This window comes from Xenopus laevis, chromosome 5S, assembly GCF_017654675.1.
Source record: "Xenopus laevis strain J_2021 chromosome 5S, Xenopus_laevis_v10.1, whole genome shotgun sequence".
NCBI classification, from domain to species: Eukaryota; Metazoa; Chordata; class Amphibia; order Anura; family Pipidae; genus Xenopus; species Xenopus laevis.
Window position 1 is genome coordinate 22,950,600 of NC_054380.1, and position 16,909 is coordinate 22,967,508.

Genomic DNA, 16,909 nt, shown 5'->3' on the forward strand with positions numbered 1-16,909 from the left:
AATTAACAGAGAGAGTTCTGTCTTCTGCTTCCACACTTCTTCTTGTTACAGTTAGAGCTGCAGTATTTCTGGTCAGGTGATCTCTGAGGCAGCACACAGACCATCACAAAATGGTGGTTCAAGGCAAGAGATGTAAAAGGGCAAGATTTACTTAAATATATATTCCAGTTTGGTAAGATTCTTTAATATGCCAATTAATATGATATAAACTATCTGTTACTTAAGTAATAATTTTGGGGTACAATTTTAAGCTGGCCATTGATATGCAGATTTACCTTCCTATCGGACAAACAATCATCCGTTGCCATCTCCCGACCTGCCACTAGCCATTCAGATGAAATAAAGTAGTAAAAAAACAAATCAGACGATGTTCTGCCCTTGACAGCAATCGTATGAAAGTTATATCTGACAAATAGAAGTGACAGTCTCCCACTGATATCGTCAGATCCGCAATACATGCAGAGATGTTATTGGTAGCCGACAGAAATTTTCGAACCTGTCCGATCGAACACAAAGCTAAGTCGTTAAAACAAGGCAAAAATAGAAAATGAAGACCAACTGCAAAATGTCTCAGAATTTACATCCTGTGGGAAGTATTGGGGAGTACCGAGGCTTAAACGGGCACCCAAATACTGATTTGTTTTCTATAAATAAGTGTCTTGTTCAATAATGTTCCATTTGGACAGTGTTAGGCTTGAGCAGGTGTGGCATTTACGCTGTGTATGTCTCTAGATAAAGGGCACAATAATAAATCACTTTCAGGATAAAGCAAGAGGCAACATCTGTGTGGGTCACCCTTCTACAAACAATCATCCGCTTGTGAACTGATGAATTCTCACTGCTGATTTTATTTTTATACATGTACAGAGGGTAGAGGCCATACATCTATCAGCCCTCAGGTCATTAGCGCGGGTAATTTTGACCTGGGCAGTATCCCATAGCAACCTTTTCCTTTAAATGAATATGTTTAAAAAACGAATCTGAATTTAGGGTAGATCCCATTAAATTTACCTTTTAGAATGGCTAAATATAAGTTTCAGTTAGCATTCATTTTTTTCTTTTTTTATAGTTTTTGAATTATTTGCCTTCTTCTTCTTTCTAGCTTTCAAATGGGGGTCAGTGACCCAATTAAAAAACAAATTCTCTGTAAGTCTACAACTTTCATTATGTTATAGAAAGACTGATACTTAGCAACTTTTCATTTGTCTTCATTATTTATTTATTTTTTTAATTATTAGCCTTCTTCTGCCTCTTTCCAGCTTTCAGTTGGGGTCACTGACCCCCATCTACAAAACAAATGCTCTGTAAGGCTACACATTTATTTCTAATCCTACGTTTTATTCCTCCTTTTTCTATTTAGGCCTCTCCTATTCATATTGCAGTCTCTTATTCAAATCAATGCATGGTTGCTAGGGTAATTTGTACCCTAGCAACCAGACTGCAGAAAGTGAAACTTGTGTGCTGCTGAATTAATAAACCAAAAGCCACAAATGAAAAAAAAAATTGAAAACCAATTGAAAATTGTCTCAGAATACAACCCCTTTAAAAATCTTGGTTTCAAATGGGATCAATCAGGCTTTATGACTGTAGCAAGTTATGCAGCTTTGCATTTATTTATAATAAAATACAGGGGTCTTACAGAAATGTAACAAACAAGGATTAAAATGAGATCAAAAGGCCCTGCCCATGAGAGCTTACAATCTACAAAAGTTGAATGAACACATGAAACATAAGGAAGATGAAATTAAATTAATGATTCAAGCCCCGAATATACTGTACTTCTCATATGGTGGGTCTTTAGGGAATGTTTAGATGGAAGGGAAGAGTCCCATATGTTGTGGTAGGAAGTTCCAGAAAGGAGAAGTTGGGAATGGGATGAAGAGGATGAGCAGAGAAGAGCGGAGAATGGAGAAGCAAAGCATAGGATGGGTGAAGGAATTTATTTTGAGATTAAAGCTGATATATAAGCAGGGCTTTAAAGGAAAATTCAACCCAAACCTTAAAAACCCCCTCAACCCTACCGCTCTATCTCTACCCTTCCCTCCTCCCCCCAGCCTACCTGGTACCCGGGGCAAATGCCCCTAACTTTTTACTTACGCCTCTGTGCAGATTCTGTCCTCGGGAGTTTGCGGCAGCCATCTTCTTTTCTTCGTTAAACTTCGGAAGCAGATCGGAGTTTTGACGCATGCACAGTTGGAGTAATCTTCCGGTCCCGAACAACTGCGCATTCGCCGAAAGTCATGAAAATTTACAAAAATATTTCCTAAATGAGTGTTAAGGTGGCCATAGACGTCAAGATTGTTCTCTTCCTAATGACCGATTTTAGTGTGTCCATCAAATTTTCGTGAGGTTAGTGGGCCCTGAGTAATGGTGCATCAAATGTTCTCTTTGCTTTGTAGAAAGCGTCTACATTTGAGCTTATTGGGTGGAATTGTACATTTTTTTGCTATCTGTATATGTTGCATCATTACAGTGTAAGTAAGGTATAACACACAGTCAGAACACCAGATTGATATGGCATTGGAGGAAGTGACCAAGCGCATAACTATAGAGGAAACGGACCCTTCATCTGCCCTCTAGGGTCCTAGAATGATTTTGCTGAAGGAGTGTCTTGTAGTGACACAACTGGAAATTACGTAAAATGACATGAAATGATGTAAATATGAATGGATTTACCTTTCTTGTCTCCTGGGCCCTAGCAAAGGTGCACCCAGAGGTAGTCACAGTATTGGGGAGGTCTTGGTCCCCAGCAACTTACAGACCTTTTTGCCCTTTCCACACATCCAGGCCTGTAGGTAAGACCAGTCATCAGGTGTTTAATGCAAATCCAACCACTGAATTGAGTATCGACAGAAACAAGGCCAAGAAACAGACACACAAGGCCTCCGACACCAATTTACTACCATATACCTACTACCCTGTGCCAGTACCACCCTCAACCTAGATCAGTGGATGGGAAATGTGCAAAATATTGTGGAATTGCTCCCCCCCCCATATAGTTTGGCCCAAAGCTCCTGTGTACCCCTAGTTCCGGCTCCCAGTCTTATGCTTGGAAAGCAGAGGAGCAGGTCCGGACTGAGAATTAAAATAGGCCCTGGCATTTCAGGTACACAGAGGCCCAATCAGCCCACATAGAGGCCCAATCAGCCCCCACCAGCCCACTAAATAGTGACTTTCATTGGCACCTTATAGCAGCCCCTCTGGCATTTGCCAGAACCCACAGATTGCCAGTCCGGGCCTGCAGAGGAGTCTGTGCATCTCACATTAGAACAGAGATACTATACAAGACTGAATAGAGGGTTTATCAAGCTCACATGGGCTGTGCAAACCTGTAGCTGAGTGAGCTTTTATATATTACAAGCACCGGCAATTTGCACTTGACGACTGAAAAGCTGGTAGAGGCTCAATGAATGGATGGGACTTTAAACCAGGACTTAACCCATTTTCATTATGTCTAAATTTCCTCTTTAGCTGATCAGTGCACTCAATTAAGTACACGATTAGAATATATTAAAGGGCAATTTGAAGTATTTACTCCTTATATATCTATAGCGACGGCATTTCAGTTGTTCTTGAGCTATACTAGTGCCTCGTGGATGGGAAGACATGGCTATGGCAATATCTGAGGCACTTGAGCAAATGGATTTGATATTTCAATGAAAGTTCTGAATTCTCATGTGCGTTTGCAGCAGCAGCAGCCGTTTCTATGTTCCAGGGGCCCATTTGTCTGGATAGAAACCAGGTGTCCAGGCTAATCACCATGAATAAATTAATTACCCCTTCTGAGACTGAGCTGTCAAGGATGACTAATTATCAATCTCTCGTGTATACTCACTGCTGAGTTTCAGGCCCTGAGTAAGGAACTTCCTAAATTGGTTTGAGGTGCAGATGTTATAAAATATGGTTGAGAAATGACAAGGAGCATTGTAGTTGATGGGGAACACCTGCAAAAATTAATATTTTTATCAATAGGATGCAATAAACGACTCCGGACAGCTGCCTCGGTTTGTTTATCCCTTTCTGTTCTGAAGGGCTTGCAAGAATGTAGCAGAAGTCAGTCCTCCTCCAGGGCTAGTTATCAGCCTGTCTCTTTTTTTTTTGGAGTCAGAACCAGCAGTGTAGAGAATATAAACAGCTTTTCAATACCAAATAACTCTAAAAGTAATAATCGTTCATGGAAAACAAAAGGTGGATTCACTGGGTGTGGCAATATGTAAATTCAGTCTTGAATTATTTTCCATGCATGGTAGAGTATCATTTCTAAAGGTATACGCTAATGCGCTTGCCAAGCACAGAGTATCTGAGCCCAATTTCCCCACCCATGTTGGACCAATCCAATCGTTGACCCTGGGGCCTGCAGAAAACTATCAGACAAAGACCACATCAATGTGCCAGTGTGCTCCTCTTCCAACAATTTTCTCAGACCAGTCCGATTGATCCGCAAGCCAGATATCAGTGTATGAGCCCACACATGGGCAGACAAGCTAGTGCCTTGGTCTGACAGGCGACCTTAAGTCTGCATTAGAAGATAGCACTGTGACACTAAGCCACTTTTCTTTCCCAAGCTGGTGCATTTTATTCTTAAAAAGAGCAGCAAACCATAGCAATTGAATTCACTGGGCAGTGGCTAAAATATTGACACCCCCATTGAATTCACCTTTTTTGTTCCTCTAATTATGCAAAACTCAGTTTTTTGGGTGGAGATGCCCCTTTAAAGCCTACCTGATTAGTTTTTTTCTTGAAGGGTTCACACACATAGGATTATGTAAACTCATTATCACCAGTAACCTAGAGTGGGGGAGATGGATGTCCTTACTATATGAGACAGAGAGGTTACAACACAGCAAAAAGTGGAATCAGCAATGGAAGCCATGGTTGCACAGGGAGGTACATTTCACTTCTCCCATATATAAATCTCTTGTCTGGCAATCAGATGTCCCTATCATGATAAAGCTCACTGAAATTCCGATGCAACTGCTGGGGCGTCTTGGAAAATTTACATTCAGAATAGTCTTTAAAGTGCTGAGCTCTGCAGAAATGCCTTTGGGCTGTCTCCTCCCATATAGTCTCTGCTGGAGATACTGGTTTGAGCACTAAGGTTTGGACTCTGTGTGATACTAAAAAGCAGGGTATTTGCACATGTGGCTCATCACTGAGATTCCATAAACTCTTTCTGTGAGCCTAATTCTGTAACTGGAAAGTTTGGTTTTATGGCTTTTACACACAGCAGTTAAGTGTGCTTTAAAAACTGACATGTCACACAGCTGGTTTGGATGATGGTGGGTACTATAATCATCTGCAAATCTCCAAACCTGCATCTCAAACGCATCAAATGCGTGAAAACTCTCATGTGTTAGAGCCCTTAGTAAGGCCCCAGAATTCAAACAAAGTTCCATAGTGTGCATAGAGCTTCACACGCTCATGTTTATATCTTCCTGTGTCACTTTTTCATTGGAGAGGAACGTTACACCCACGTCATGGTAAGCAACGGTAGTCAGAAATATTACACTGTATAGGACACCTGCCTGCCATGCATCTCATTCCAAAACCGAGAGTATTAAAGGGAAATTGGAAGCAAACACTGGAGCTACCATCACCTCGAGTATCTTCGCCCTTATTCAGAAGGGCCATGTGACGTCATGGCGCATTGGTGTGAAGTTTAAATGGCTCTTAGCCTAATGTGTTTTACCCATCATAAAGGATCCTTTCATAGTTCCTGGGTTATTGCTATTCTGATATTTGGTTTTTTGATCCTTGCCTGTCCCTGACCTTGCCAATCTGCTGCCTGGACTGTGTTGACTATTCTTTGGATTCAGACTTGGTACTTCACTTCTGATCTGTTTATGACCTTGGCCTGTGACCTCGACCTCGTCTCGGCTCCCTGTTTTGATACCACTTTGCCCGACTGGTTTGACCCGGCCTATTCTTGTCTACTATGCCTGCTTCCCCGTCCCTTTCGTACACGTTCGGTTCCCATGCTCGCCCAGAACTTTCTCCCTGGTTCTGCCACAATAAGACCTGGCAGCATCTGAGTAGCGGAGGGCTCCACCCGAAGCCAAAGGTGGCTGCTATAGGCAGAAGAGTGGGCCAGAACCTTGGAGTCTGTTCTGGGGTTGGGATACCCTACGTTACAGATTTGCTTCCATTAATACGTAAGAGCTTGGGAGCTGGTGTTGGGGATAAGTCCTGGCTCGGAGTCAGTGTTCCAAATAACCACAGGGGTTCAGTTGGATTGAGAGGGCTCAGTGCAGGCTAGTCAAGTTCTTCCTCTTCTTTCTCTGCAAACCCATTGTGCATGGACCTTACTTGGTGCTTGGCATTATTATTTTGCTGAAACAGGAAAGGACCTTCCCAAAACTTCAATACAGTAGGAAGTACAGAACCGCCATTGAATGTTGTGGTGGCGCCTGTGTCTGTAATGATGGGCGTTGCTTAAAAAGCCAGTTGTAGGAATTAGAAACGGAGTCCACATACTTTTGACCATATAGTGTACCCAAAAAACATCCTATAGTAATTAGATGTCACCGGGCCCGCTCCATAGTCAAGAACTACCATGAAGACATCCGTTCAGGATTCTTCCTTTCTGCAGTCAGTTGCTTATTTCGATAAATGAAATGTCAGATAATGTGCTGGAACTAACCACAAATCATTTCAGCTGCTCTTTTATTACAGCACATAGTCATGACTTTATTGCTGGGAGAATATAGCCTGGAAACAAACAGAAAGTGTCATTAATAGAGTGCTTGATGGCATAGCATAGAGTTTAATAGAGGCTGCTGTTGTGCTCAGGCTCTTATCTGAGGCCAGGCAGTGTGCACACGCTGTAAAATTAGCCCTTTCATTTTCTGCCTGAAAAGATCATTGTAAAAAAAATGTGTCATGGGGCGGAGGTCATGCTGATTTATTGGCAATTAAAGCTACAGGTTTCTGTGCTCACTACAAAATGGCAGAATGAGAGATATTCTACTTGATATATTGCACAGCGGCCTATCTGAAATGCAGGTATCTTTGTGTTGTTTAAAAGACTATGGACTTCCCTGCACTTCGTGGTTTTCTGTATGGATCTGAGTGTACACTGTGCCCAACTGTGCCTGACGTTCCTTATTTTTGTTTGTTTTAATCAGTATTTAATATACTATAACAAAAATAGTCAGTGGTGTATCAACCAGAGAGCAGGCCAGTAACAGAACTATGATCACTTGGGCCCAGGTAGAGCAACTGGGTGGCCCCAAAGGGGTTCGGGCCTGGGTGCGATCGCATCCCCCGCAGTTCCGCCACTGAAGCAGACCTCACAACCACAGTGAGACCCATTGCAAGAGGGTGGTTGTGGGTAAGGTGGTGGATTCCACAGGGTGGGTTGCAAGTTGTGTTCCCAAGCGCATGCCTCTGGGGGCGGGAGTCCCAGATTGTGTATTTGCTGTGGGACCTTGGACCATGAAGTTGCATTAGAATGTTTATATTTTAAATGTACATTTAACCACCAAATTATGGATTATGAAATATTTAACTGTTATAGAGCTTTCCACTAGCAATATGCAATTTGACAAAAATATGACCTGCGCGCCACCCAAACCCAGCAGCATTTCCATTTATAGACCTGCGCCTGACCCACCCATTTCTTATGTTACAAAAGGGGACAGGGCAGGAGTGCTGGCTAATGGGTAACATTAGAAATATTTGGATTCGATCAATTACCAGCGTTGGGACATCACAAAGCCTGTGGAGCAATGGAGACATTTACTAATGCTTGCTGGAGCCTGGAGGGAATGAATCACAAGATGCAAGTGTTGCAGACCATCCTCTTGTGGTCTCATTTCCACTGAAGAAGGCAATAATCTATGTTATGGCATTCACTGAAATCAGCAATAAACTATATAGATCTGCATTCAACATTAATATTAACTGTGTCTAAAAGCCCAGACATCCTACCACTCACTACAAGAGTCTGTGCTGCTTAGGCTCTCAGGCATGAGAGGAATCTCCATTATACCAAAGGCAACTCACTATAGATTCTTATTACTATAAGAAGTTCACGTAATAAAAAGAAGACCCGTTTACATTTACAACGATGCAATGAACCTGCTGTATACAGACTAGGATTAGAGCATTGCTGACCTGCTTTTAGTAGCAATATATTATAATCATCTTACCAGGCCTGGACTGGGAGTCAAAATAGGCGATGCCATTCCGAGTACAAAGAGGCCCAAACAGCCCCCTACCAGCCCACTATATGGTAACTTTCTATGGAACATACAGCAGTCCCTCTGGCATTTGCCAGAACTCACAGATTGCCAGTCCGGGCCTGCATCTTACCCATAAAAAGATTATTAATCAGACGCACCCATTTGATTGACTCAACCTATTTTCTCTGTTCTGTATATCTATGTCTATCAGCTTTCTAAATGTAACACTCTTCCTTTTTCTCTTTGAGTCACCGTGACTGTTGATATTCGTCAGGCCGGAGCGGTGGATAGAGATGGTGATTAAGGAAGGGAGGAGGTCCCTGTCTATAGCTGGACATGTCTAGTTGTGGTCAGGCACTAGACAGCTACTAGGGACCAACTTGGAAAAAGGAACAGCTTTTCCCTAAAACTGGGGTCCCCATCTTTCTATACCCGTGATCCAAGCTCCAATGTAATATGTGTTGAGGAGCCACACAAGCATAAAAAAACATTCCTGGGGTTTGGCCAATAAGGGCTATTATTGGCTATGTGGGAGAGCTGTGTAGTATGCCAGCCTGCAGGAGATGTTTTAGAGTAAACCTGGGTCATATGCCTCCAAAACCTCCATTCAAACCAGAAATTTAACAATGTGAACCTTCTTTGAGGCCACTGGGGGCAACATTAAAGAAGAGAAATATGTTGCTTGTGAGCCTTTGGTTTGGGGACAGTGTCGGACTGGCCCACCGGGATACCAAGTAAAACTCACAGTGGGACCAGGTGTCAGTGGCCCTTCGTGCTGCTAAACATTTGGCCTGTTTCATGGCCATTCCCTATTTCTATGAGAACAAAGAGGCTAAATAGATGGAATAATAGGTTTAATCAGATGAATGGGGAGAGTACCTGCTACAATGACAATGATATTGTAGCAGGTACTCTGCTGTTTGGATTGCTCTCCTCATTCATCTGATTGAACCATTTATGTTGAAGACTTGTGGTGAAGTCTTTTGAGGAATAAGCACAAGTCTATCTCAAAGTTTGGCAGTGCGCTGCAGTAATTTCACGAATAGTTAGATGGAATAATAGATTATAGTATGTAAAGAAAGGAGACTAGGAGAATAGAGGTTGAGTGAGGAGAGGAAGAATAATAGTATTGAGATTGGGCCCCTGGTCTAAGGTTTTTAGGTGGGCCTCCAGTATCCGAGTCTGACACTGTTTGGGGATCATTGCTCTAGAGCAAGGGTCCCCAACCTTTTTTTTACTTGTGAGCTACATTCAAATGTAAAGAGTTGGGGAGCAACACAAACATGAAAAAAGTTCCTGGGGTTGCCAAATAAGGGTATTTGATAGCCCTATGTGGACTAGCAGCATATAGGAGGATTTGTTTGGCAGAATGCCTTGATTTTATGCAACCAAAACTTGCCTCCATGCCAGGAATTAAAAAATAAGCACCTGCTTCGAGGCAACTGGGAGCAACATCTAAGGGGTTGGTGAGTAACATGTTGCTTTTGAGACATTGGTTGGGGATCACTGCTCTAGAGGAATAGCCTATCAGCTGCTGTCACATGACCAGGGGCAGCTGGGAAATTGACAAAATGTCTAGCCCCATGTCAGATTTCAAAATTGAATATAAAAAAATCTGTTTGCTCTTTTTAGAAATGGATTTCAGTGCAGAATTCTGCTGGAGTAGCACTATTAACTGATGCGTTTTGAAAAAAACATGTTTTCCGATGACAGTATCCCTTTAAGGTGGTCAGGGCTCTCCCTCATAAAAGTAAAAAAATCCATTGGTGGCCAGGATCAACCATTAAAGTAATAAAAAAAACATTGGTGGCCAGGGCTCTCCCCTCATAAAAGAAAAAAAATGGTGGTCAGTGCTTTCACCCTATAAAAGTTTAAAAAAACAGGTTTTCAGTAATTTGTTCTTCCTCCTAGTTGACAGCAACGTCAGCAGCTTCCGCTTTTGCCCCCATTCGGCTTCTGTTCCCGTTCAACTTTGGCTCCTCTTCAACTCCACTTCTCCGGGACATAAATGGAGCGGCCCACCGGGCATTTGCCTGAACAGCCTGATGGCTAGTCCAGGACCTGTATGAGAATATACGCCAAAAACGTTGGAACAGCTTGATAAAAGGCCGCACGGCCTGAAACGTTGCTGTAATGCCCTAAGCACAAATAAGTGCAAATAATTTATGGTGCTGTTCCAATGTTCCTGCTTGTGGTATCAGTGGAAAGTGGCCATTGAAGAATGTGCATCAACTTAAGAAGAAGTGATAAATGTCGTGCTTGTTTTCAACAATGACAATATACGCCAAACACTGATATCAAACTGTAAAGTGAACAGACACCTCATCAAAAGAAAATGCACAGGAAAATTTTTCTAACCACGTTTCCTTTTTATACAATTAAACATGTGCTGCACCTTAAACTCTGTACGTAAAGTGACGTGTCCAAAAACGTATACAATAGCAGTTATCTGCCGACTTGTTTGGCAGTTTCTTATGTTTTTCTTAAATTTTTTTCCATTTTCATGGAAATTATATGAATTTGTGGAAAGCTAAAAAGCTGCCACCAAGCACTTAGCAGGGAAACACACTGTACAGTCAATGAGAAAGTAAAAGATATGTCTCTTTTTAATAAGATACTAATTACATACGATCTGGCTTTTTGGAGCAAAAATCGATTTTTTTTAAACTCAAATTTTTCCAATGCTGCAAAAAGTGCAAATCTGCAAATCTGGAATTTCAGACCTGCTGAGGTTGTATATAAGTCAATGAGAGAGGTCCCTATCCAATTTGGAAGTTTCTGTGGTGGAGTTAGTCTGAAAATCGGGCTATTTCAGGCAAAAATTCGGGTTTTTCGCGGAAAAGATTGAAAAAACAACCAATTTGGGAAAAACCTCCAAAAAAGTCCCCCAGTCAGATTAAATTGTGCTTTTTTTATTGACTATTTCCGCAAAAATCTGAAAAATTCGGGTTTTAAGGGAAAAAAGCCAGAAAAAAAACTAGCAATTTGGTAAAAATCTCCGAAAAAAACGTTCGAGTTTTCTCCCAGTCCGATTAAATTGTGCTTTTTTTTTTTTTATAACAGATAAGGTCAAATCGTGAATTCTAGTTTGGTCAGACTCTTTTTATTTAAATAATCAGAAAAATTCGGATTTTAGTAAATAACCCTCTTGATATGTTTCATCATTATTTGATGGAAGAAAAAAAAGGTTTCAGATCATGCTGTGAATTTTCTACAAAATTCTGAGATGTTACCTAAAACGGGGATAAAATGGCACCAGTGCAGTTGCCCCTATCAAACAATTGTTTTTCTCTTTCAATTTACTGGATTTCATGTTTTTTTTGGCCACGGACATGGCGGATCTGCACCAACCTCTGCCCATCGGCTTACGGTTGAAGGCACTGGTGTCAATGGGAATCACCAGCAGCAAAACATATGAATTGGACATAACCTGTCGGCACTAAATAAATAAGAGATAATAATAATAGAGTTCAATCACAGTCAGTTTATGGCAGGCCTGGACTGGCAATCTGTGGGTTCTGGCAAATGCCAGAGGGGCTGCTGTATGGTTCCATAGAAAGTTACTATATAGTGGGCTGGTAGGGGGCTTTTTGGGCCTCTGTGTACTTGAAATGGCAGGGCCTATTTTGACTCCCAGTCCAGGCCTGGTTTATGGTTGTCGTGCAAATGAAAAATTATGAATGAGGGCAGTTGTGAAGCTGCTGGGTAATGTGGTGAATGTAATGGTAATGTGGTGAATTATGGCACGGCCATGCACAATACACAGATAACTGTATGTTTGCTTAAATTCTAATTTTCCATGCAGGTTAAAACAATTTTCATAATGAGCTGAACATTTGACTAGTGAAATAAAAGTGTTTGTATTGCCCCACTGTCTGCCCTCTTTGTTCCTCTGCTGTCATTTAATTCCACCCCACTAATTACCAGTGTCTAACCATGCTCAGCATTCAGCTCCTCTCAGGGTGGACATGGCATGTTGTGGGACCCTTCAACTTCACATCTTTACCCCGTTCAATTGTGTTCACTCTGTTGCGTTACGGCAGTGATCCCCAACCAGTAGATCGTGAGCAACGTGTTGCTCTCCAACCCCTTGGATGTTGCTCTTAGTGTACTCAAAGCAGGTGCTTATTTTTGAATTCCAGGCTTGGAATCGAGTTTTAATTGCATAAAAGTACTAAGTGTACTAAGTATAGTGCCAAGTAGAGCCTCTTGTAGGCTGCCAGTCCACATACGAGCCAATCACAGCCCTTATTTGGCACCCAAAGGACTTTCTCATCCCAACTCTTTTTACATTTGAATGTGGCTCACGGGTAAAAAAAGGGTCGGGGACCCCTGCGTTATGGCTTGGGAACCTTCAACTACAGAACTGACTTGATCCTTTTATGTAACACTTGCAGAACGGGAAGTGCCGACTTGTTTGGCAGTTTCTTATGTTTTTCTTACATTTTTTTCCATTTTCATGGAAATGATATGAATTTGTGGAAAGCTATATGGGTAGGACTCCACGAGCGATTTTGTTGTGATCCAAAGCTATCCGACTGTCGGATGCAGAAGCTGCAACACCATGCGACAATTCTATCTCTTGCCTTAATTTTGTCGCAGCGCGTCGTATTGCGACAAAATCGCTCGTGGAGTCCTACCCTAAAGTTGCCACCGAGCACAGCCTTAGCAGGGAAACACACTGTACAGTCAATGAGAAAGTAAAAGATATGTCTCTTTTTAATTAGATACTAATTACATACAATCTGGCTTTTTGGAGCAAAACTCGAATTTTTTTTTTTTTTTTTAAACTCAAAAAATTGGACTCAAAGTCCAATGCTGCTAAAAGCGCAAATCTGAAAATCTGGCATTTCAGACCTGCTGAGGTTGTATATAAGTCAATGGGAGAGGTCCCTATCCTATTTGGAAGTTTCTGTGGTGGAATTAGTCTGAAAATCCGACTATTTCTGGGAAAAAAGCCTGAAAAAATTGTGCTAGTTTTTTCCCCCAATCCGATTAAATTGTGTTTTTTTTTTAAAAATATAAATAAGGTCAAATCATGGATTCTAGTTTGGACTGACTCAGAAAAATTTGGATTTTAGTAAATAACCCTCTTGATATGTTTCATTATTATTTGATGGAAGAAAAAAAAGTTTCAGGTGCATTATAAACATGAAATAAACCCAATAGGCTGGTTTTGCCTCCAATAAGGATTAATTATATCTTAGTTGGGATCAAGTACAAGCTACTGTTTTATTATTACACAGAAAAAGGAAATCATTTTTTAAAATTTGGATTATTTGGATAAAATTGAGTTTATGGGAGAAGGCCTTTCCATAATTCGAGCTTTCTGGATAACGGGTTTCCAGATAATGGATCCCATACCTGTACTATATGCACCTTGTGCATTGATCACTGACAACTACTACTTCCATCAGCGCATCAGCATCGTTAACTCAAAAGTCAGTGTCTTATATTTTGTTTAAAATGACAAACAGAAAAACTTTCAGGGGCAGATTTATCAAGGGTCGAAATCAAATTTGAAAAACTTTGAAAATCGAATTCAAACAGACCCATCAAATTTTTTTTGGCCGAATAGGTCCGTTTTCGATGAAATAGGTCCATTTTACATCAAATACGAATCATACGAATCGAAGTAACAGTGCATTCGATCAAATTCGATTCAAGGTTTTTCCAAAAAAAAAAAAAACTAACATTTTTCAAAGTCCACCAATTGACTCCAAATGGGTCCTAGGAGGTCCCCCATAGGCTAAAACAGCAATTCGGCAGGTTTTAGATGGTGAATGGTCAAAGTTGAGTTTTTAAAGAGACAGTACGTGATAAATTTCGAAATTCGAATTGTCTTCAAATTCGAATCGAATTTGGAATATTCCCTAGTCACTTCAACCTTTGATAAACCTGCCCCTAACTGTAGCTTTAATTAATAAATGCATCACATGGAGTAAATTAGGATCCATAAATCTCCCATTTTACATCCCCTGATTTATAGTTTTCCCTCATTGTTGTTTTGTGGTCCCAAGTATATATCATGCATAATACATTTCCCTGATTTTACATTTTCCTGGATATTACAACATCTTTTTCTGGTCCCCTGAAAAACATAAAATAGGGGTTCTACTGTAATACAGGTATGGAATCTGTTATACGGAAACCAGTTATCCAGAAAGCTCTGTATTATGGAAAGGCTGTCTCCCATGGACTCCATTATAAGCAAATAAGCTAAGTTTTTAAAAATCATTTCCCTTTTTCTCTATAATAATAAAACCGTAGCTTGTACATGATCCCAACTAAGATATAATTAATCCTTATTGGAAGCAAAACCAGCTTATTGGGTTTATTTAGGGGCATATTTATCAAGGGTCGAATTGAAAAATCTTCGAAATTTGAATTCAAAAAGACCAATTGATATTAAGTCGAAGTTTTTTTTTCGGTCAAATAGGTCAGTTTTCGATCAAACAGGTCTGAATTCAAATCGTACGAATTGAAGGAATATCGCATTCGATCGAATTCGATCTTTGATTTTTCAAAGTCCATCAATTGACTCCATAGGCTAAGACAGCAATTCGGCAGGTTTTAGATGGCGAACGGTCGAAGTCGAATTTTTAAAGAGACAGTGCATGATAAATTTCGATATTCAAATTTTTTTCAAATTCGAATCGAATTTACAGAAAAACAAGCTTGAAATTCTAATTCTTTTCATTCGAAAATTCACCTCGACCTTTGATAAATCTGCCCCATAATATTTACATGATTTTCTAGTAGATCCAAATGAAGATCCAAATTACGGAAAGGTCTGGAATGCGGAAAACCCCCAGGTCCCGAGCATTCATTCTGGATAACAGGATCAATACCTGAACATTTAAACAGTGGGTATTTCCAAGCCACCAATTAGCAGAGGGTAAACTGCGCTAACAGGATCACATGCTTCAGTTTATGAATCATTGTACCTTTACTGTAGCTCTTTAGAATTACTCATGCTAGACAATCACAAGGATTCGCATATACTGGTGACTTTGTTTTTGGGAGCGCACTAGTGATGTGCGGGTTGAGAAAAACTCGACCCACACCTGACCTAAACCTGCCTGACTTGCACCCTCCCGTGACTTCCATCTATAGACCCCGAACCCGCACCTGCCCAACCCGCTCCCGACTTCCACCTTCTTCCATTTACAGACCTGCGCCCGCCGATGACATCACAAAAGGGGCGGGGCAGGCCTGCGCCTATAAAACCGGAAATCAGAAGCCGTCAGTGTAAGGTCATGGGCGGAAGCGCAGGCACATGTGTAACCTGTGTATATACGGATTAAACCTATTACTGTTAGAGGCACAGTTATCAACGGTCGAATTTAAAATTTGTCTGAGTTTTTTTTCAACTCGAATGAATTCGAAATTCGACTTAGGGAAATGTATTAAAAAAAAATCGAATTTTTAAAACTCGGATGAATAGATACAACCTGAAAACTCAAATCGAATTTGATTTGAGTTTTTTTCTCCGAAAAAGACGGCTGCAAACATCTGCAAATTGATCCCTGGATCTCTCCCATTGACTAAAACAGTAATTCGGCAGGTTTTAGGTGGCGAATAGTCAAATTTGAATTCTTAAAGGGCCAGCGTATGTTAAATCTCAAAAATCAGCAGCTAGTAGGACCTGATAGGGAACTGAAGCCTGTCTGTGCTTGTGTGACTGCAGGGCTGTGATTGGCTGTCCCCCTTCTACTGTGCTTCTGGCAGGGACTGTTAGGACACACCCACTCCTCATTTGAAACACAGACAGGGACCAGAGAACATCTATAGGGAACTCCAATAGAGGGACTAATTTTAAAGATAATATTAATTTTTAGCATCATGTAAAAGTTACACCATCTATTACTTATAATTGTCTACAAAATTAGGTTTTATTTTCATTTATCCTATACGTCTCCATTAATTAGCTTTTGACAGAGAGCCCAGAATACGTGGCAGGTGCACTTATAGATACTTTTGTAACAATTTAAGATAAACAAAGAAACAATTGTAACAATTTAAGATAAGCAGGTCTCTCGGGGTAACTGTGACTGGCATCTTAAAGGGTAATTCGCCTTCATTAGCAAAACTGTAACAACACATAAAAACCGCAGAAATGGGTTTAAACTTTCCTAACCTGCCAAATTTTATAAAATGGACATGATAATTAGGGGTGTGTGGTCACAAAATGGGCGTGGCCAAAATAATTTCACAAATCTTTTTGTCCCTCTATTTCCAAAACGTTGGGAGGTAGGGACAGTCTGTACAAAGTGGGATGTGCAATGCCCTGTGTATATGCGTCAGCTCTAGAGAAATAATAGTGAATACACGAATGAAACACTATGGGGCAGATTTACATAGGGTTGAATATCGAGGGTTAATTAACCCTCGATATTCGACTGCCGAATGTAAATCCTTCGACTTCGAATATCGAAGGGTTTACCGCAAATAGTTCGATCGAACGATTAAATCCTTCTAATCGTTCGATTCGAAGGATTTTAATCCATCAATCGAAGGATTTTTCTTCAACCAAAAAAACATTAGAAAGCCTATGGGGACCTTCCCCATAGGCTAACATTGCACCTCGGTAGGCTTTAGGTGTGAAGTAGGGGGTCAAAGTTTTTTTTAAAGAGACAGTACTTAGATTATCGGATGGTCGAATATTCGAACGATTTTTAGTTCGAATCATTTGATTCGAAGTCATAGTCGAAGTAGTCAATTCG